General features: G+C 30.1%; 2 long non-coding RNA genes across 3 annotated transcripts in view; both read left to right on the top strand.

Moving 5' to 3' along the window:
* LOC142326666 (uncharacterized) overlaps positions 1–15,505 on the top strand; it is a 73,540-nt gene extending 58,035 nt beyond the window's left edge. The window contains exon 6 of one of the 2 annotated variants that reach the window (XR_012756828.1): positions 14,718–15,505. This is a non-coding gene — a long non-coding RNA (uncharacterized LOC142326666). The remainder of the gene's footprint in view (positions 1–14,717) is intronic. The other variant, XR_012756827.1, reaches the window with a different exon arrangement.
* Positions 1–22,478, top strand: part of LOC142326665 (uncharacterized) — a 184,275-nt gene that overhangs the window by 75,912 nt on the left and 85,885 nt on the right. The gene's annotated exons all lie outside the window — the stretch shown is intronic.

Genomic DNA, 22,478 nt, shown 5'->3' with positions numbered 1-22,478 from the left:
TAAAATAAAACATAAATTATGAAAATTGGATCATTGTTTACAAAATAATTGCTTCCAGAAGCCCGATAGTACATAGCCTACAGTATCCATGTTATAAATAAATCCATCCATATTATCAAATTATTAATATTTTATAAATATTAATTTGTTACCAACAAATCAATTCGTATTTGTTTTTGGATAAAATATTTCATTTTGGGTAAATGTTTTCTTTAAAATTATGTGTAGGAAAACACTCCCCATGTAATCTTTTACCGCACCTTGTACAGACAGTTCTTGTTTTTCTTTTTAAAGAAGACAACCAAAACAAAAATACTTAATGCAACAAAACTGCTGGATTACATGAATTCACAGCTTTGAAATAAATTAGTATAAGAAGCTATAACAGGTAAGTTACTTTTTACCTTATTTATGATCGGATACCTTTAGAACAGAATTAGTATATATTAACTACCAAACTACCATTTTTTTGTTGAATATGATTTATTTCAGTAAAACATTTTTTAATCATTTTGATGAAAAATATGAGTTACGTATGTACTTCCAAGTACATGAGTAACGAGAACAACTTACTTCTTAACAAGTAGAACAAAACTAAATAAGTAATTCTTAAAAACAAAATTTAATAATACTGTACATCAAATAATACACTAACTTCTTACAAACATTTAAAAAAATAATACAAACACATAATCTAAATTTTATACTATGTACCATTAGTAAATCTAAGTTATATAAATATTAACTATTATGAAGATAATTTTATAGAAATTTCTTCTTTATGAACAATAACGTGTTTTTCTAATCTATCTTTACTATTAAAAGACTTTTGACAAATATTACACGTAAATTTCTTCACACCTGTATGAATTATAAGGTGTTTCTTCAAATTACCATTATTTTTAAAAGTTTTTCACGAGTGTTACATTTAAATTTTTTTCACCAATATGAATAGAAAAATGTTTGTTTAAATCACCGCTTCGATAAAATGAATTTTGACAATGTACGACGGTAACTTTTTTCTTTTACTTTTTAATCTTTTACCGCACCTTGTACAGACAGTTCTTGTTTTTCTTTTTAAAGAAGACAACCAAAACAAAAATACTTAATGCAACAAAACTGCTGGATTACATGAATTCACAGCTTTGAAATAAATTAGTATAAGAAGCTATAACAGGTAAGTTACTTTTTACCTTATTTATGATCGGATACCTTTAGAACAGAATTAGTATATATTAACTACCAAACTACCATTTTTTTGTTGAATATGATTTATTTCAGTAAAACATTTTTTAATCATTTTGATGAAAAATATGAGTTACGTATGTACTTCCAAGTACATGAGTAACGAGAACAACTTACTTCTTAACAAGTAGAACAAAACTAAATAAGTAATTCTTAAAAACAAAATTTAATAATACTGTACATCAAATAATACACTAACTTCTTACAAACATTTAAAAAAATAATACAAACACATAATCTAAATTTTATACTATGTACCATTAGTTAATCTAAGTTATATAAATATTAACTATTATGAAGATAATTTTATAGAAATTTCTTCTTTATGAACAATAACGTGTTTTTCTAATCTATCTTTACTATTAAAAGACTTTTGACAAATATTACACGTAAATTTCTTCACACCTGTATGAATTATAAGGTGTTTCTTCAAATTACCATTATTTTTAAAAGTTTTTCACGAGTGTTACATTTAAATTTTTTTCACCAATATGAATAGAAAAATGTTTGTTTAAATCACCGCTTCGATAAAATGAATTTTGACAATGTACGACGGTAACTTTTTTCACCGACATGAATATTATTGTGATGCATCAGATTATATTTTGACTTGAATGTTTTTTCACAATGATTACACGTATATTTCTTAGCGTCATTAATATTTTGTTTATTACACTCCACTAATCTATCGCTTACATCATTATTATTATTAATTCTTATATCGTGTTCAAATTCTAATGTTTTATCGTTATTAAATCCATCAGTACTAACACTGTCGATTTCATTGATTTTTTACGTAAGGGATTACGTAAAACGTTATCTTTGCGCTTCTTGAGAATCATATATTTCATATTCTGAATATTATCCTCGACATTTTCTAAAACACCTACAGCAGAGAGACTACTGCAGAACACTATATATCACCTTGAAGCTTGGTCCAGGATTACGGGTTTCACATTTTCATCCGAAAAAACAAAATGTGTAGTTTTTTCTCGGCTACGAAACCCCTCTATTCCGCAAATTTTTCTGAACGGTGAGACTATTACTATCTCTAATTACGTTAAGTTTTTAGGTTTAATTTTTGATAGCCGTCTTACTTGGGTCAAACATTTAAAAGAATTGAAAACAAAATGTTCCAAAATTCTAGATATGATGCGAGTCCTTACTAACACCAACTGGGGAGCCGATAGATCATGTATGATACGTTTTTACTATTCCTTTGTTCGCTCCCGTTTAGATTACGGTTGTGTGGCCTACTCATCAGCTCGTCAAACCGTGCTTAAAATGCTGGATAGTGTACATCATGCTTTCCTTCGGCTTGCCACAGGCGCGTTTAGATCTAGTCCTGTCACAAGCTTACTGGTAGACTGTGGTGAACCATCACTTTGGGATAGACGAGACCAGCTTTTATTATCGTATTTTGCTCGTCTCAGAGGACAACCAAATCACCCGGCTCTTGAGTCGGTCTTTAGAAATCCTAATCTAAGAAAGTATGAGGACCATCCACGTCGTACTGCACCGGTAGGTATCCGTACCTGGCGTCTGCTGCAGCATATAAATGTTGACAAACTGTCATTCTTTCCTATATATCCTCGCTCATATCCTCCGTGGAAAATAAACCTTATAAATTTTAATTTTGACCTGACCACATACAATAAACAATCAACACCATCTATTGTCTTTCAGCAAATGTTTCAGTGTGTTCTCTCCAAGATGAAACCAGACGCGGTTGTATACACTGATGGATTGAAACAAAATGATACAGTTGGGTGTGCATTTGTTGTTAATGAGAGAACTTATATGTTTGGTCTACCCGGTATTACGAGTGTGTTTACCGCTGAACTATACGCTATAAATAAGGCTCTAAACATCATTAACCCTAAATATAGAAAAATTCTTATTTGCAGTGACTCGTGTAGTGCTCTCCAAGCCTTAAAAAACTTTTATCCCAAACATCCTATCGTCATTGAAATTTACAATGCAATCGCTGAGTTGAATAATCGCAACACAGAATTAAGTTTTTGCTGGGTCCCTAGCCACGTAGGGATTCCAGGTAATGAACATGCAGATTCCGCTGCCAAAGAAGCATGTAACCAGCCTCCTTTCACCACCCGAGTTGCTACTTCTGATTTCATTAACTATGTAAAACAATTATTAAGAACAAGGTGGCAAGGTGATTGGACAGCTACCGTTGATAATAAACTCCGTCAGATTAAAGATTCTGTGTTACCATGGAACTCCTCATACAGAAAACCCCGGCGTGAGGAAGTAGTTCTCTGTTGATTGCGGATAGGACACACGAGAGTCGCACACGAGTACCTGTTTACAAGAGGACAACCACCTCTATGCGCAAGATGCAACTGCCGCGTGACTGTGCGCCACATACTCGTGGACTGCATATGTTATGCGGCATTGCGTCGTAAATTTAAAATTCCTAGTAACATCCGTGGTATCTTGCGTGACTATAAGGAGGTTTTAAACCGGATGTTTATATTTTTACATAGTATAGGGTTAATACAAAAAATTTAATAAGTATGTATTCTTTCGTAATTGTATGTATTGTCCTATGTATTGTTTTTGTTATCCGAGTAGGGAGCCTTTTACACTCCCTATCGGATTTTTTTTTTTTTTCCTATATATATATTCATATTTTTTTTTGTTTGTTTTTTAAATTCGTATGTGATATTAGTTGCAAGATTTTTGTGATATTAGTTGTAAGACTGTAAACGTAATAGTTTTAAGTTTTATCTCCTTTTTTAGTTTTAAGTTTTATTTATTTTTAATGTGATAGTTTTTAACATAGTTTTAAGTTGCATATTAGTGTTTTTGTTATCTGAGAATGGGCCTTTTACACCCATTCCGGATTTTGTTTCTGTGATAGTAGTTTTAAGTTTTAATGTTATCTAAAAACCTTAAATTATTTTTATTTATTTTTCTATTTATTTATTTTCCGGGCGATGATAACGTTCAACCGTTTTTCGCCCAAAAAAAAAAAAAAAGAAAAAAAAGAAAAAAAGCATCAACTGAATATCCGCACTAACATTGTGTGAGTTTCTGCTGCTATTTTATCAAAATAAATATAGAAATATTTCTAATTGTCATACATTATTTTATATACAGGTGATTACAAATAAAATATATACTTTCAACAGCTTTATTAAAAATTTATTTTTAAGAGATGAGATGATCGCTTACATAATTATATAGAATTCTTTAAGTTCTTATTTATAAATGTTTAATGTGTACACCATTTTTAACACGACAGATATCAATTTATTGAATTCGTCCCAAACATGTGCAAGCATATATTGGTCAATGGTAGCAACAGCATTTCTAATACGTCATATTAAGTCGCCGATATCAACAGGAAGAGGCGGTACAAAAACTTTGTCTTTTACATAACCCCATAAAAAGTAGTTGCAAGGTGTCAATTCTGGACTACTTGGTGGCCAACACTTTCACCATACGTTGATTTACCATATTTTGTTCTAAAATGCCACTGCACGGCAGTAACAGAGTATGTTTTGGCTAATTCGAACACACAAAAAACTTTTTCTACAGCAGTAGTGGCCACCTTACCAGTCTGGTAACATGACACATCAATCAGCTGAGCAGATATACCAAGACAGAGCACCGGGTTGGTCTAGTGGTGAATGCGTCTTCCCAAATCAGCTGATTTGGAAGTCAAGAGTTCCAATGTTCAAGTCCTAGTAAAGTCAGTTATTTTTACACGGATTTGAATACTAGATCGTGGATACCGGTGTTCTTTGGTGGTTGGGTTTCAATTGTACAAGACTACACTTCCTTTACACTCATACATATCATCGTCTGAAGAATTATCTAAACGGTAGTTACCAGAGGCTAAACAGGAAAAAGAAAGAAAGATATACCAAGATAAACTTTAAAAAGATTCCCTGTAAAACCATATCATTTATTGTATTCACATACACTAGTTTAATTTTTATAAGCTATCAAAAATGTATATTTCAATTCTAATCACTCTGTATTACCACTGGTTGATAACCTGGAAATGTTTAGATTAAAAAAATATGCGTAATTAAGAGTAAGAATTAAGCAAACAATCCAAATTATAACACTAATAAGTTAAATTAAAAACGATTGAACACATTATATTTTTAAATAAACAACTTTACCAATTCTTCCTGTTTAATTTTATATTGTTCTTCCTTTTTTATAAACATCAAACCTTCACAGTTACAGTTTTTATCCAAACTTAAAGGATCATTTTTTACCGCAATTAATTTTAATTTCCACATAAAGAAATAAATTAATATTTGTAACATTTATCAAAAATCTTTTAATCAGATTTGTATTTTGGAATACATCTTAACAATATCCTTCTTAGAGAATTGTTTTGACCTTTTAAGAAAATTGATTAAGGAAAAAAGTAATAGCATTCTTTAATATGTGTATAATTTAAAACTAGTATGGCAAAATTTTTCTAATGTTTATAATGTAATGTATTTTTCTCATTTTTGTATGTTACAACTTAAGGCCGGGAATTTCTATCTTGTTTGCCTCAAACGCAGATTTGTATATTACTGTAGTTTATAATATATGATGAAGTATGTTTATGAACATTTTAAGCCCTGAACCATGGCAATCAGAAAATTTGGTGTAAAAAAGTTGTGTAAAGTTCTCAAATGAGACTTTTGTCCAAATCACAAGTTTAAATGTGGTTTTCTTGAACTTTTTTTTTCTCAAATAACGCTGATCTTGATTGAATCTAAAGCCTCATTATGATTTTATATTAACTTTAACATCACCTCTATTTTTTAGCTCTATTTTTTATTTTTTGGTAGTTGTGTTTTTTAATTTTTATAATTGTTTTTATTATTTAATACTGTTTAGTTATCATCGAGAAAAATTTACAGTTTAAAAACTTTTGGATATAATGTATTAACATTCTGAGCAAAATAAGAGAATTGTAAACATTTCACTTTATTTATTTAATTGACATATACCAATTTAAACTTACAGATTTCTCAAATGAGTGAGTTCATTGAGAAATCTTTTACCATGTGGATTACACAGCAATTTTCTGGAATCCAAATAACTAATGGCTAAAATCTCCAATTGTCTCATGCAATTCTGTGCTATGTAGGCTGGCCCGTGGCAAAAAGATGCGAGTGCTCAGATCTACGACAGCTCTATCTAAGGTAGTCCCTTTTAGTTTATACACAGTCACAGCCCAGCACAATATTAGTGGCACATATGCCGTTCTACTTTGCCCTGTCTCCCTAAAGCATCAAATTCAACAATATGGGCTCAATCCGATGACAACAGCATTACCTCTAATCTTACTGTCATCAAACTCTACACAGATAATTTGTGTGAGCTCATCAATGTCATGCTGGTCTTGACATAGTGAGGGCCAAATTCTCTGAGTATATCAGTTAATTTTTGTTCTGGTTTGGTTCCATCATGATTTTGTATTATACTAGCAAAATCACCATTCAAATTTTGAAAATTAGGTGACTGCAGAGATATTATAAGAGCACCTCAGAGGCAACTCATTTGTTACCAGTTGATGATGATGATCAGTCAGCCTCTCGAGAGGTGCTCAGATCACCTTACCACTGTAGCCTCACACGCAGTCCTCACGGGAGCCGATTATTATTAAACAGAAATTCTTTTAATTTATTTAATATTGTCTTATTTTACTTATCAATTTAATTCTATTATTTTTTAATATTATTCATTCTATTGATTTGAGTTATTCAGTTCAAACCCAGCAAACACAGTGATAGAGACTCAGAGTTCATTAAGTCAATTCATTAAAGTTTGTGCTTCAACCGGAAAATCTTCACTACTACATATATATTTATATATATACATATATATAAATATATATACATATTTACATAGCCTGTGACACTTTTTATAATGTAAGGATTCCAATGGGGAGTCATACATTTAATTCTGTTCGGCCATTGGGCTTGTACAGTGGTACAACATTTGTTGTACCATTTGTTGTGGTAGATATTTGTTGTAGCATGGAACAACAAATGTACCCTCATGAGGGTATCGGTACAACTTTCCAATACCCTCATCGTAGAACAGAGCTGCCTGTGTTTTCAGCTGTGTTTCTACATTGGTCTGCAGCTCGATGTCTGTGCCAAAATGTTGTCCTCCTAGCCGGCATTTCATGTGAGCAAAGAGGTTAAAATCAAGTCTGGGCTGTATGATGGGTGATTAAACACTTCCCAACAAAAACGCTGCAGAAGCTTCTTTGTTACAGCTGCAATGTGCGGCCAAGCATTGTCATGGAGAAAGACAATGCCTGAAGACAACATTCCTCTCCACTTATTCTGAATTGTGGCTTTTTCACAAAGTTCTCTCCTAGCCAGCGTTTCAACATTTTGGCACAGATATCGAGCTGCAGACCAGCGTATAAACGTGGCTGAAAACACAGGCGGCTCCGTTCTATGATGAGGGTATTGGAAAGTTGGTACTATGCTACAACAAATTTCTAAATCGGAGTGGTGACTATGTAGAGAAATAGCGTAACTATGTAAGTACTTGTTACAAATAAAAATTTTTTTTATTTTCACTGTGGTTTTAATTTTGTGACCGAACGGATCTTGAATAAAAAATAACCCTCGTACATATACCCTAAATACATCACACTCCTTTTTGGGCAGTTTTGTAATAATAAGATATCAAAATTACATACTGCCTGTTATACAAACCTAAAACATTATTTACATTTTGAAAAGAGAAATTTCACATGAATTTAATATTTAAAACTCTCTGATTTATTAATATTAGCACAGTAGCTTTTAAATAAAAGTAATTTTTCTAATGATAAGTGTGCATTAATTAAATAGAATAAAATACAAATTCAAAGTAAAAACAAGAATATAGAGTAAAGGGTGGTAGATTTAGCTGGTATGACTATATGCTCCATTCCATAACTCTATTCAAAGAGAATAAAAGTACTCTTTACTACAGCTGTAATAATGAGATAAATGTCATTTGTACTGTAGATTACAGCGTCAAAAGTGCTGCATTTTCAAAAATTAGGTCAACAATATGGAATTGGATGCAGTTTAACATTTGTATGAAATGAAGAAATCTATTGGTAGGAGAGTTTCTTAAACTGGTACAAAGGATTTAACATCAACTAATAACAAAAATCGCCTAAGAACTGAGCCAATGAATGGAATAAATGAATCATTCCTTCATAATGCATTGGGGATGAGTTTATAAAAATTCCTTCTCTTGGAGATCCAAATCCCAAAACAGCATCTTCCCAATTTCCAAATCAGTAGACCAAGGCATTATGGAAATCAGTAGCGACTGATTTTTGTCTGAAAAGCTTATATTTGATGTTTAATTTTTTTTTAGTTATGAGATAATCAAAATTATGATATATTACTGAAAATTCTAAAAACTATTAAACTTCATTCTCGTTTTTTTTTTTAATAGTAAAAAGATTTTTGATTACATCTATAAAAGAGAATTTTATCTAAATTTTAGATTATTTGATTTTAAATCTATACAAGAAAATCTGTATGTAAAAAGAAAAATTACAGAGAAAAAATTACATTAATGGACAAAGATAAGTTTTGCATTTGTAAATGAATGTAAAAGGTTTAAAGTATCCTGTAATTAATATTATGATTGGAATAACTTCAACTCTAATTATAATTTCATGTAGTGATTTATTAAAATACATACCCTTAGAAATCCATTTAGTTTGTTTGAAATATTGACAAATTCATAATATTTCATTTTTCCAGGTGCTATAAAACGGATGAATGGCATTTTATTTATAAGACCTCCAGACATATCCACTATACGAAAAAGTTTAGTGATACTGAGTAACAGTTCTTTCAAACGTTCATCATCCAGGTCATAACGTTGACCAGCTAACATTGTCCAGATTGTATTAAGAATTGATGTTCCAAACATGCAATCCGTTCTTAGCGACTTTTCATCCTAATAAAATAATTGTTTGTTTAATTTAGGTTTTACGTTTTCATATAAGACATGAATTGCAATATAGATTACTATTTAAAATAGTAAAAATTAATTACTTAAAACTATAAATTTTAAATGATATATTAAACCATTCAATAAATATGTTTTCAAACCTTACATGATAGCAGTATCTCAGTCACTCTTGCCACTAACTTCATCAGTTAATGCTAACAAATGACATCAATGAAGCTAAAACACAGATATTAGAACTTCAAAACATTGCAAATAATACTGGTCTCAAAATATCATTCAAAAAGACAGAAATTATGCCCCAAAAACCAACACAATTAAAAGAAGTAAACATAGCAGTAAAATCAAAATAGTAACCCACTTTAAATACCTTGGAAAAATAACAATAAACAACCTAAACAAATAACCTCAGTCCAAACCAGAACAACCAAACTAGCTAAAGTACAAAAATTAACCTGGTACACGTAGAGTAAAAAAGTCTATCCAGAAATGCCAAAATAAGATACTAGAACACAGTTGTAAAACTGGAAGCCACATATGCAGCAGAAACACTCTTTCACCTAAAGAAACAATCAAAAACCGACAAACTCCATCGTGCCCGACAAAGTTGTGTGCAAAGAATTAGAACTCATCCTGATAGCATGCATAAGAGGAGACTAGGATTCTTTGGACACATCATGAGAACGCAAGATTCCAGACTTCTGAAACAGCAGGTACAGTACAATCTCAACTCAAAAAATACCAAGACAGGATGCAGATGGATCAGAGAAATAACTGAGAATCTGAAGGAAATTGACCTTAACCAGAAAACACTACAGACAAAATAAGATTAAATGAAAAAATCAAGGGCAAAAACAATCACTTCATACTCATAAGAAAGATACTAATTCAACATGAATATTTTCAACACCAAAAAACGCATGGAGATTGGAATGTATGAAAATGTACTGGTAGGTTTGCAAGGCCGGAACAGTCCCTTTGAAGGGACTTGGATAATGGACGGACTAAAGTGATCATTTGCCATCATAAAAGATGAAAAAAAAAAATGGTAGTACTTGGTCATACATAACATCCTCTGAAGTAATACCTGATTGTAATTCCCAGAATCAGGAATCAGGCTAAACAGGAAAAAGGAAGGTAATATTCACCAATAACCTATTTTGAGTCTTTGACTAATGATTAAATGGTTAATATGTTATTTAGAATCATTAGTGAGAACTCTCTAATAAATTTATTCTCCTTAATTTCTGATAAATTTTATTTAGATTAGGTGTGAATTTTTACCTTAGATTAGTTTTTAGAAAAAAACTCACTCACGCAATAGATATTTCAATCATAACAATTTTTATAACTTAAAAAACAAACTGATATTTAAGGAATCAAGAATATAATACTTCCACCTTACACAATGCATGAGATGAAGTGTTGAAGAGGGGTCTGAGAGAATAAGTCAGCAAACCTACAGGATGATCATAGTTACATATTGTATACCTCTAGAACATCAATTAAATGCTCTAATTATGTGTTCTTGCATATTGATTTTTATAATGACAGCCATGGAATATCATCATGGTTGACCTTAGCATCTACTTACATCAGCTAAGACACTGACCTCCACTACATTTAGTCACAAATGTCAATTACCTATTTACAATTACAATTTGTACTCCCTTCATGAGAAGGAAACAGCTCCACAGACAGAGCCACTCCCCCTCACTAATAAAGTATGAAAGCAAAATGTGCTTGAGAAATGTGTAGAGTAATCTTTCAGAAAGTATGCAAGGGAATTATATCTGTTACCTTAATAACACTGCTCACTTGCAATTGATGATTGTAATTTATTACAATAAATACTTTCCATTTAAGGAAAGATGGTTACAGTAGTAATAGCAGTAGCAGTAGCAATCAAGGCTGAAGAACCTGCTTATCATATCAGTTTTGCTATTATTATAAGAAACATATACAAGCAGCATATACAAGGTCTGTAAATAAAGTAATGAGACTAATTTTTTTTGGCAGCCAAAGTGGCAACACTGTAAAGTTACAAGTAAATATATGGTTATATGAACAGCTGATTTATATTAGGTATTAATATTTTTAGTCTATTTTTGCCACGTGAGACATAAACAAACTTTTCATGAAATGAGTTTTTGTTGTACGTTATAAAAATGAGTGATACCAATTATGAGCAGTGTTGTGCAATCAAGCTGTGTTACGGTGAGAATGCTACTGAAACTTTTTCAAAATTGAAAAGGGCATATGGAGATAACACTCTGTCACAAGACCATATTTTTAGGTGGTTTAAAGCATTTTCAGATGGCCGGAAATCAGTTGCGGATGATCCACATTCTGGAAGACCGTTAACGTCAAAGATGACGATGTTGTGTGAATCAGAGACTTGATATGGTACGACCAGCGACTAACTGTCTGAATGACTGCAGAACAATTGAATCTAACCATACCACAGTCCATCAAATTTTGACAAATGAATTGGACGTAAAAAAATCTGTGCAAAATTGATCCCAAAAACCTCACTGTTGAACAGAAAAATAACAGGGTGAAAATGTGCCATGATCTTCTAGGGTGAATTGAAACCGATTCTGATTTTCTAAAAAAATGTTATTACTGGTGATGAATCTTGGATATTTGAGTATAACCCAGAAACAAAACGTCAGAACAAGAAGTAGCATACTCCAAACTCACCACGTACCAAAAAAGCTAAAACAAAAAAAAAAATGAGCAATTCAAAAATCAAGCCATGTTAATTTGTTTCTTTGATAGTAATGGCATTGTCCATAAGTTGTTTTTGCCTACAGAAAATTAATGTGTTTACCAAGAAATTCTTGAAAGACTATGGAAAAGAGTTGCCTGCATGAGATCAGCCATAAAAGATAATTGGATGGTGCATCATGACAATACACCTTGTCACACTGCACCCTCAATTAATGAGTTTTTGACAAAGAAAAACATTCCTGTAGTTCCTCAACTACCTTAACCACCTGACTTAAGTCCCTGCGACTTTTTCCTGTTCCCAACTTTTAAAAAAAACACTTCAAGGACACCATTTTGCAACAGTACAAAACAATAAAAAGAATATGTAACTGACCATCTGAAGGATATTCCAGTTTCTGAGTTCCAACACTGCTATGAAGAGTGGGAAAACTGTTTGAAGTGTTGTGTCGCTTCCCAAGGGAACTATTTCGAAGGTGATAGAGTCCATCGTAAATAAAAAGTTTTTCTGAATCAGTCTCATTACTTTATTTACAGACCTCATGTGCCACTTTCATTTATTGCCTAGATCTGATCACAATAGAAGTATATTAAAAGTAATTTTAGCCTTGACATTCGTCTTTACATAATATTTATTTTTCTGAATAAGGCTACTCCCAGGACAATAAATAAGTGTAAGAGACATTACACAAATATAATGAAACATCAGATGCTAAAGTTTGTAGTTTACTTTTTTATTCAAGTATGTATATCTCCTATATTATTTACTTTATAATTTATATATTAATGTTGAAGAAATCTTGTGTATATGAGAATTAATGTACAAATCTTGCATTTTATTTTCAACCATGAAACAAGCTCTGATGTTCCTAAGATGATCCTTTGTTCCATTGCACTTCTTCCAAATCCAAATGATTTTAAATTTTGTAAACAGAAACGACGTTGGTCTTGACCGATAGGCCCATCAATAAATGCAACACCTAAACAAAATTAAATTTGATTGGAAACTTTTTAAATCTATTCCACTGCACCTTTTGCTAAATGTGAAAGTTGAAAAACTTAACCTGGGTCTGAATTAGTTTTTACTCTAGGTTAAGCTTCTTCAGAGACTGCCACTGAGAGCACTTTTAGAGTTAGATTGTAGTTCTTCATTTAAAATGTTATTTTTATGTGTTATAGTCTATTTATATATTTTAAGTTTCGCATGTGTGTCAAACTTGTATCCTTTGTTATTTATTATTATTTTCACATTGTTACTTATGGTTATGCATGTTTCCCTTGTTTCATTGAGATAACATGAAAATTTTGTTTATTTTCTGTGTCGTTTTTACAAAAAGCTACATTCTCTTTTCCCTGAGTCTTAGCAAGATCTTACAATATTCTATGATCTAGAATATTCTTAGATCTCATTTTATTGCTCAAACAGATCCAATTAGTTAAATAAAATACTCGATGAATATTTCTGTTCAATCAGCATTTATGAAACACTCTCTTGAAAGATACAGAATTGTCTAAACTAAGGAAATTTAAATAAAATATTTTTTATGTCCACAATCTTGTGCCAAGAGATTTTCAATTCTTCCTTCAAACTTATTAATAGTTTACGGTTAGTAGTACATTTTACACAGATAAATATATTATTTATAGTTCATTTAAAATATATTGTATTATTTATTTATAAATTACATTGCATCATACAGCAGTTTTTTTTTAAATATAAATACCAGATGTGTATAAAATACAAAGTGAACAGATTATTAAACAACTTGTGCCCTTTGACACACTTGTGAAATTTTAAATTCACAAATAGTCTACAACACAAAAATAATATTTTAAATTAATAAATACAATCTAAATCACTTAAGAAATAAAATGCAAGAAGTAGGAGCTAGTAATGACAGTTGTAAATGAAGGCATTTCTGAAGTTCACAATATTGAAGAAATTGTTATATATGAAATGTTTTTTACAGATACCCTTTAAGATTATAATACGTGCTTTAGCATAAAAAAAAAATTGACAAACCATCATTTTACTGAAAAAAATTGCCTGAGATGGATACAATGTTCACTCAGTGATGATTACTAGTAACAAAGAACAGAATGTATCGATTAAACATGCTTGAATGTAGAGATAGTTATTAGTAAATAAAATTCAGGTGTGAAATTCAACTTGCAGAACAAAACATGACAGTATAATTTGGAACACATCTAATAGTTCCTAAACAAACAAGACTCATACAGACAACAAATGATATGGCAAATATGTTTTAAAAGTATTACAGGGTTTAACTGGTACATTATGCACCTGTGGAACTACAATTAAGGCTGAGAAATATTGTAAATTCTTAATTAAAAAGTAAATTTTACAATTGAATGAAAATATCCAGAACTTATGGCTTGAAAATTATTCTTACTGTACAGCAACACTCATCTAGAGAGATCCAGGATTGTCTAAACAAAGAGAATTTAAATAAAACATTTGTTTATGGTCTCCACATTGTCTAGATTTTGTACCAAATGATTTTCAATTCTTTCTTTAATTCTATTAGTACTTTATGATTAGCAGTATGCATTATTAAATAGATAAATATATATTATTTATTATTAATTTAAAATATATCATTTATTTATAGACCGTACTTCATCATAAGTATTTTTGGTGTTTAATATACTATAATAACATACTATACTCGTACAATAAAAAGTTTTCATATGTATTCACATGAATGTTTCATTAACATTTTTGTTTTATTTGTACATTACAGGTAGGTGCGACTGTTTTTTTTTTTATAAAGGAAAGGGTTTTTTTCAGCGACTACCACATTTTTTGTTGTATTCATCTAATTAGAAAACCAAAAGGCAATGGAACGTAGTTACTGGCTTCCTTAGATTCTTAGCCTTGTGGAGTATGACTGAGGGGTCTGATGCTGTTACAAAATGTATGGATAGAATAGATATATGGGTGGCTACGGGCTTGTCTGGATGCTTACTTTGCCAAGACAGGTATTTTGGCATCAAGTCCCAGTTAGCGGAGATATTCGCTATTAGGATAAGAATAGATATGTGAAGAAACCTGTGAAGGAGCTGCGATATGGGAGGGTCTAGGCACTGACCTCGTTCCCTAAAGTAGACCAAAGTAGAAATAAGTAGGCCATGTTTTCATTAGAGGCTTATTAAATTTGTGAATCTGTTTTTTGATTTTTAAGTAAATCAGGAGGGCTGTGTAATTGAATTGCAGGACAAAATTGTTGTTGTTGCAATCAAAACTTGTTTTGTTCGAATGAGGATAGGATTTTTAGTGTTTAAGCACTCATCAAGTAATGATCTGAGTGCGTAGTCTAATTGAAGTTGGTGTTAAGACTCAGTTTCATTTGCTCCTTTTTTATTAAAAGGAGGAACTTTAAATTTTAAAATTAAAATTTTCACCTTTTTCTTACTTATAATTCTCACTTTTTTTGTTATTCTTTATAAATTGTTACCTTTTTTATTGTTATTAATTGAATTTGTCTAATGCTCTATATTTTTAATCACTTTTGTTCCATCCTCCAAAGACTCAACTTGTGTTTGTTACAAATGTATAATTAATTAATATAATGTTTTATACATATGAATTAAAAGTTCAAAGATTATAATAAAAATAATTTATATTATAAATGAAATAAAGACTTTTATTTATTTGAATGAACCAGCAAATAATAGAATATTTAGAATAATTAAACCTAACTTAGGTATTAAACCAAAGTGGCATTTATTCAACATTTATGGTTCTCCAGGACATATATAATTTGTAACTTTGAAGAATCATCATTTCAGTCTTCCAGAACTATGGATAAAATCTGAAATTTTGAAGAATTTTAATGTTCAACAAATTACTACATTAATAGGGCTTGCAGCAATTTGATCTATATCATTTATATAATATCTTTTTTAATTTATTAATACATTTAATTTACATTGTCTCATCATTTATGTAATATCATTTGATTCATTTCATATTTAATTTACTTAATAATATTAATAATTTAAGTTATTACTATTAATATGGATAGGGAAAAATTAATTAGATAAAAAGGGTTAATAAAGGCCGCTATAACTAGGATTGTCACATTTACTCACAATTATGATTCTTCATAAGGAGAAATTCCTACCTTACAAATTAAAATAAGGAATCTTCTTGAATTGGAAAGCAAATATGACATCATTCAATCAGAAATTAAATTGGAATTTGTTGATAAGGTTTTAGCTTCGCATTGTACACAATGTAAAGTCCATTGAACTGTAAAGTCCAAATTGCAACATTTAATAAACAATAGTAAAAAATCATCTAATCAAGAATTTAGTTCAAATACATTTAAACAAACACAATTACAACCCATTAATATACATTTATTTAGAGGTAATGTGTTAGAGTGGTAACACTATTTTAATATATTTATTGATTTAGTACATAATAGAGATTTATCTAATATTCAGAAATTACACTATTTACATTCCTCTTTGAAGGATGAAGTCTTAATTATCATTAAAAATTTGCCAATAACAAGTGAAAATTATGTTAATGCTCTAGAATTATTAAAAACACGATTTGACAACAAATATACAATTGCATTTCATAATGCTGAGTGCATTTTAAGGGTCAGATTCTATAAAAAGAGAATCCATAGATACTTTATCCAAATTTATTAATGAAATTTCCTCGGTATATGAATTTGCTTGAAGCAATGCAACTTCATGTAAACACATATGAATTTATTGTTGTCCAATTTCTAACATCTAAATTGGACTACAATACCTCAAAATTATGGAAGGAAAAGTTGTCAAATCAAATATTTCCAGCTTTTAAAGACTATCGAATTTCTTAATTCCACACAATCTTTAATGCATTCACTTCAAACATCCAAGTGAAAACAGAAAACAAAACAAAAATAGTGTTATAACAATTTAACCAAAGCTTTTAACAAATGCTTTATCTTGAATCATAACAAGCAATTTAAAGGAAATAATGTCACTTTTTATTCAAAATTTAGCAATGTAAAGAATCTTAAGAATTAATGTAAGAATCTTTTTTCAATGGTGATTCAAAAAAGATTCACCATTCATGTAGAATCTTATTAGATTCTGGTAGCCAGGCAAATTTTTGCACATATAAATTTACCTGAAAATTAGGACCTAAAACTTATTAAAAATGATCTCCCCATTTCATGCATAAATAACTCATTATCTAAATTCAAACACAATGTTACACTTACATCACTCTTGATATAAGAACTTTCATTCAAAGTGCTATGTGCTGTTTTATCTGATATATCAGACAGCCTTCCGTCAACCACATTTGACAATTCTAATCTTAATCTTCCTCATAATATATTTCTAGCAGATCCCAAGTTCAACATAGAAAATAACATTGACATACTAACTGGAGCTCAATTCTATTTGAGTGTTATCTTGCCTGGAAATTCATTCAAAATTCCAGATATCCTAAGGAAACTAAATTAGGACAAATACGTAGTGGTCATCTTACTGATAACGTAAAGGCAACAATACTGTCACATCATTTCTTGCTCGTAACACTCATAAAAATCTCTCAACTATACTCAAGAATTTTGGGAAAAATTCTTCAGTTAATGAAACCTTTACATGTGAAAAAAATGTTCAATCCAACACTACCAAAATAATCAACGCAAATTTGTCACGTTGTTACTGTGCAAAGATAGTAACATTCAACTAGGTGATTCTTTTGTTAATACTAAAAATAGATTCTTATCTTAAGATAGAAAACTAATTAACAATGCCGCCAACCTTAAAAGGACTACTTTGCTTTCATTCAGGAATATTTAGAATTAGGTCACATGTCATTACTCAATTTCAATGATTTGTTAACAAATCGAATGTGTGCTATTTACCTCACTATCCAGTATTCAACTACTAAAATTTGAATTGTCTTTGACGGTTCAGCTAAAATTACTAATGGCCTATCCCTTAATGATACTTTATTGGTTGAACCTGTAATCCAACAAGACCTATTTTCCACGTTGCTTAGATTGAGTATCCATAATTACGTTTGACATAGCTACAATCTATCATAGGCATTAGTTAAACCTAGTAATTCAGATTAAGAAATAAAATACTTTGCATTACAAACCATTATGTATGGGACCACTTGTGCATCATATTTAGCCACTAGATGTCTAATTCAAATGGTTAATGAAAATGAGAATTATTTTCCACAAACCACTAAGGCCATTTGAAATGATTTTAATGATGATCTCATAACAGGTTCAGATAACTTAAATGAAGTTATTCAATTGAAAATTTATATTTTTAAATTATTACTGAATAATTCTTCAGACATGCTACTTTTCCAAATTACTCATCCTAAAAAAAAACACTAAAAAAATATTTTGTCCATTACAGCAAGTATGTTTGATCCTTTAGGGCTTTCTCACATAAATGTTTTATGCAATCGTTGTGCAACTTAAAATTAATTGGGATGAAATATTACCCAACACGTTACTGACAGAATGGCTCAATTTATACAATCAGCTGGATTTGATTGAATCAATTAAAATAGATTGTTCCATCAAACCTAACATTGATTATAGAATTAATTCTATTCAAATAAATGGATTTTCCAATGCCTCTATAAAAGGCTGTGACTGTTGCATTTATATATGAATTGTATACACCAACCACACAACTTCTTCCAATTTACTTTGTTCTAAATCAAAATTAGCACTCTTAAAACAAATTACACTACCAAGACATGAACTTTGTGGTTGTTTACTACTTAGTCATTTATTATGTAAGGTAGTTACTGACTTAAACATACAGTTTGATGAGATATACACAGATTCTACAATAGCACTACATTGGATTCATGAACAACCATCTAATTGGAAGGTTTTACACCAAGTAAATTACTTGACATGTCACTTTGATGACATGGTCCTCAATGTCTTTCACAATCTTCTTTCCATTGGCCAGAAAATAATATTACTTTATTAAACTGTAATATGAATTCTCAATGTTTAATAGAAAAATGCAAAAATTTAGTAACTTCATTTGTATTTACTACATTTGTATTCGATTACATAGAACAATTTTCTTCATTACACACTTTAATTCGCACATTTAGTTTTTTTTAAAGATTTTTTCATAATACTAAATCAATTAAAATAGAACGAATCATTAGTTCCCTAACTACAAAGGAATTAGATCATACTCTTTAATTGTTTTATTCAGCAATCACAACACATGCATTTTAGTAACAAAATAAATAATGTTAGAAACAATCAAACTATATCTAGTCATAGCAAACTTATATCACTTGATCCATTTCTGGATAATGTAGGCTTACTTCTTGTAGGAGACAGATTCAACATTCTGTATTACATCATCATGTTAAATATCCTCTTATTTTACATCCAAATATTACAAAACTGATTATAATGCTGAGCGTTTGCTTCTTTTGCAATCGAGTGTTCAATTAACACATCACTCTTTATGTCGGAAATATTGGATTTTAAATAGAATTATTGGTGAGAATTATTTCTTCTATCATTTGTAAATGTATGATATGCGTTTGATATAATGCAAAAAGCTAGGTAACAGCTTGATCAGTTACCATCTTCCAGTGTTATTCCTTCCTGATCATTCTCTCTCTACATGCATAGTAGACTACAGCAGTCCAATTATGATTTGTCATGGCAGGCAGAGGTTTAAGACCTTAGTAAATCTTATACAGCTTTTTTCATATGTCTCATTACTAAAGCTATTCATTTAGAATTAGTTTCTGATATGACTACACAGTCATTTACTGTAACATTTAAAAGATTTATATCACTAGGGGTATTCCCATTCAAGTCTTCTCTGATAAAGTTCCAACTTCTGTTGCACCAAAAATATACTTTATAATTTGTATCAATTTTTAAATTCAGAAAAACTAAAATCAGACATTCAAGCATTCACAACTACACATATAGCCTCATTTATTCCTCCCTCTTCAGCACATCTTGGTGGTTTATGGAAAAGCACAATCAAAAGCGTTAAAATTCATATGCATCGTGTAATTGTACAAACAATCCTTAATTTTGAGGAATATTTGCATCCTATCTTTGTTATTTCAATAGATCATAGAGACCCAGAATCTCTATCCACTGGACACTTTCTCATAGGATATCCGCTCACTTCCCTGCCTGAACCCAACTACCAATAAATTAAAATTAATTGCTCAGGCTGTTGGCAATTATTCCAAAAATCTATACAATCTATCTGGAGATGATGGTCTAAGGAGTATTTACAGCAACACAATAAATGGCGTTTTCCATCTCGCAATCTTTGTGTTCGAAATTTAGTATTAGTTACCAATGAAAATTCTTCACCCATGTATTGGAAACATGGATCACCCAGGTTTACCTAGGCTCTGACAACCTAGTAAGGGTTGTTGATTTACTTGTAGTTAATGTTGATTAAAAAGACCTGTGCATAAATTATGTCTATTACCAATTTAAAATGACTGATTTAAATAATAATATTAAGTAATATTTTTTATTGATTTAATTATTTTCATACTATTGTTCTTGTAATTTCATTTGAGTTATATTCTTATAATATAATTTAACATGCTTAAATATTTATTAACCTAATTTACATTTTGTATTAATTTAATTATGATTTCACATTTATATTACACATTATATGATTATGTATTGGATTTATATATTAGGTGCAATAAGACAACAGTAATAGTTTACTGATCGAGGATTAAGGTTCTCTAGATTTATTTATTATTTAAGATTAATGTGAATGTAATTTCAAACTATTATAGGTTAAAATATTCAATTGTATTATTATTTATTTAAGCAATATGCTGATTATTATTATTCATAATACTATTATGGCTTTTTAATTAATTTATTATACATTTATATGAGTACTATTAATAGATCACAAATGAATGTAAATAACATTTCAACTAAACATAAGTATTAACAATTTAATTATATTATTGTTCATTTATTCATAACTAAACTTGTTTGTTATTCTGTTGAATTGTAACATTATGGATTGTATCAAGTATGTAACTTATTATAATTGCGAAATTCATATGATTCGTGTTATTTAAGTTTCATTTATAATGTTAAACTACTAATATGATGTAATTTTTGGCATGTTAAGACTCAGGTTTCATTTGCTCCTTTTTTATTAAAAGGAGGAACTTTAAATTTTATTAAAGGACGACTTTTAAATTCTCGCCTTTTTTATTGCTCTTATTAATTGAATTTGTCTAATGCTTTATTTTTAATCAATGTTGTTCCACCCTTCAAAGACTCAACTTGTGTTTGTTACGAATGTAATGTATATTAATTAATATAATTATGTTATATATATGAATTACAAGTCCAAAGATTATAATAAAAATAATCTATATTATAAAGGAAATAAAGACTTATTATTTGAATGAACCACCAAATAATAAAATATTTAGAATAATTAAACCTAATCGAGGTATTGAACCAAGGCGGCATATGATTCGACAGATATGGGAAGAGTTTTTGTGTGAAACCTTTGGTGTAAGAGGAAGGCATGAGGATCACACTTCTGTTAATTGGTTAATCTGATTGTTGACGGTTGTAAGTTATCATAGGTGGTCATGGTTGAAAGGGGCCATACAAAGGTAATAGTAAATTGTGTAATTACACTGATGGAAATATCTGCAGAAGCATTTGCATAAGTGGACAGAAGCCAAACTGATGACTGTGATGTGTTATCAGGTTTAGAGGGTCTAAAAGTTGACCTTTGGTAAAGCCCATCAGGCTAAGAATGGAGGGGGTGGAGTGGTGTGGTGACCACAACGTCACAAGGCAGTCTTCTCCTACGGGGTCAGAATGTATTTATCCAAATGCTTCAAGAGTAGAAGTTACTTCATTAATTAGATTTCAATTAAAATCAAAAGTAAGTGTGCTTTCAATTAGATTTAGAATAAACTGGACAAAAATTCAAATCTTGATTCTGTAGCTCAGAGAATGATGATAGTATTAGATAATAATAAAAATTATCTGAAATTATAAAAATGTACTTTATGAAATTACTATTCTCCACAGTATTGTAATTTATAAACCATTACTCAGTGAGGTTTAGGATTGGAGGAAGCCAATTTTATATATTTTTTGAAAACACCTGACTGCTAAGACCAATAGCGTCATTACATAAGTGTTACAATCCTTATGTAAGGACTCGGAGAGTACTTACTGAACTGAACATTATTAATATAAAAAAAAATAATGCAAGAATAGTTAAAAGCTGATAAAATCTTGTCGGTGACATTTTATAGCATGAAGTTAAAATAGCGTAGATGAGCTGAAATTGAACAAATTTGTAAAAAAATAATTGTAAAAAAAACAGTTATTATAAATTGTAACAAAAAAATGTATATAGATAGATATATTACCAAGATATTTTGACCAAAAGCATGAAGTCTAAAAAAAAATCCATCTGGTCTTCCTTCAAATTCTTCTTTGTTAAGT

Source organism: Lycorma delicatula, chromosome 6 (assembly GCF_047948215.1).
Source record: "Lycorma delicatula isolate Av1 chromosome 6, ASM4794821v1, whole genome shotgun sequence".
NCBI classification, from domain to species: Eukaryota; Metazoa; Arthropoda; class Insecta; order Hemiptera; family Fulgoridae; genus Lycorma; species Lycorma delicatula.
Note: the sequence above shows the minus strand (reverse complement) of the source record. Positions and strands in the feature narration are given on the sequence as shown.